Source organism: Sinocyclocheilus anshuiensis, unplaced genomic scaffold (assembly GCF_001515605.1).
Source record: "Sinocyclocheilus anshuiensis isolate Anshui unplaced genomic scaffold, SAMN03320099.WGS_v1.1 scaffold94, whole genome shotgun sequence".
Lineage (NCBI taxonomy): Eukaryota > Metazoa > Chordata > Actinopteri > Cypriniformes > Cyprinidae > Sinocyclocheilus > Sinocyclocheilus anshuiensis.
In genome coordinates, this window is record NW_015546049.1 from 984396 (window position 1) to 986089 (window position 1694).

The 1694-nt window shown below is 42.3% G+C and overlaps 1 pseudogene; it reads left to right on the forward strand.

Annotated features, from left to right (window-relative positions):
* Nucleotides 1–1694, forward strand: part of LOC107699084 (DNA polymerase lambda-like) — an 11758-nt pseudogene continuing 10064 nt past the window's right edge.

Sequence of the window (1694 nt, forward strand, 5' to 3'; positions counted from 1 at the left end):
GCGCTGGGAGAGGTACTTCTGTGGTGTTTTTAAGTTATCCAAGTTGCTATTACAATACGACTATGCATTTAAAGAGATATAATGTTGAATATGCGTTGTAATGTAACGATCCTTTTATTCGCTTCATTACCGGGCGTTGGTTGCAAATATAAGGACTTAATTCTTACGAAGCCTTCTCCTGTAGATCTCTGTATTTTTGTATTCTGTAGCTCTGTGAACCCCACTGATCACAGTAATTTTGTTTTTAAAGTTCCTCTCCTTTCCTTGGCCCGAATGGAGGGTCATGGCATCCTGAAAGCCTTACCTAAAGTAAAGAGACACAGTCCTAATGATCAGAAGGACGCGCCTCCCCTCGAGAAGACGCCTGCTGAACCAATAACAGGTTCATAATTCTCCCTCTAAAATACACTCTATTAAAACAACAAGAGCAGTTTGAGAGAATAAAGCACCATATTTTACAACATGCAGTCGTATTTTCAATTAGATCCTCCTGTTGAACTGAATTATGTATTATTGGATGAATGGTCAAGTGCTGTTGCTTTTAATGAGTTATGAAGACATTACATAAGAAAATTAATTTTATTTGTTGAGCTTAACTGACTTAACGTTAGATCGGTGCTCTGTGAATCAGAATCACAATCAGAAAGAGCTTTATTGCCAAGTATGTTTGCACATACAAGGAATTTGTTATAGTGTCACAAGCTTCCAGTACACGGAGACAACAACAACACACAGATAATAAAAATGAGATGTGAATAAAATACACATGCATAAATATAAACCACAAAAAAGGAATAAATTGTATGTACAGGTGTGCTATAGATGGAATAGGAATAGAATAAAATAAAATAAGTTGTAGGGATGTACTAGGGTTTAGGGTGATAAATAAGTATAAGGTTATTGCACATACTGTACTTTAATTGCACAATGGGAGAACATTAACTGTTCATGAGGTAGATTGCCTGGGGAAAGAAACTGTTCTTGTGCCTGGCTGTCCTGGTATTCGGTGCTCTGTAACGCCGACCAGATGGCAAAAGTTCAAAAAGGAGATGGCTTGGATGTGATGGATCCAGAGTGATTTTCTGAGCCCTTTTCCTCACTCTGGATGTATACAGTTCTTGGAGGGTAGGCAGGGGGGCACCAATAATCCTTTCAGAAGTCCGAACCGTTCTCTGTAGTCTTCTGATGTCTGATTTTGTAGCTGAACCAAACCAGACAGTTATTGAAGTGCACAGAACAGACTCGATGACGGCTGAGTAGAACTGTTTCAGCAGCTCCTGTGGCAGGTTGAATTTCCTCAGCTGGCGAAGGAAGTACAACCTCTGCTGGGCCTTTTTAACAGTGGAGTCAATGTGAGTGTCCCACTTCAGGTCCTGAGAGATGGTGGTGCCCAGGAACCTGAATGACTCCACTGTCGTTACAGTGCTATCCATGATGGTGAGTGGGGGGAGTGCAGGGGGGTTCCTCCTGAAGTCCACGATCATCTCCACAGTTTTGAGGGTGTTCAGCTCCAAGTTGTTAAGACTGCACCAGACAGCCAGCTCTTTAACCTCCTGTCTGTAAGCAGACTCGTCTCCATCCTTGATGAGACCGATGACTGTAGTGTCATCTGCATACTTCAGGAGCTTGACAGAGGGGTCTTTAGAGGTGCAGTCGTTGGTGTAGAGGGAGAAGAGCAGTGGGGAGAGGACGCA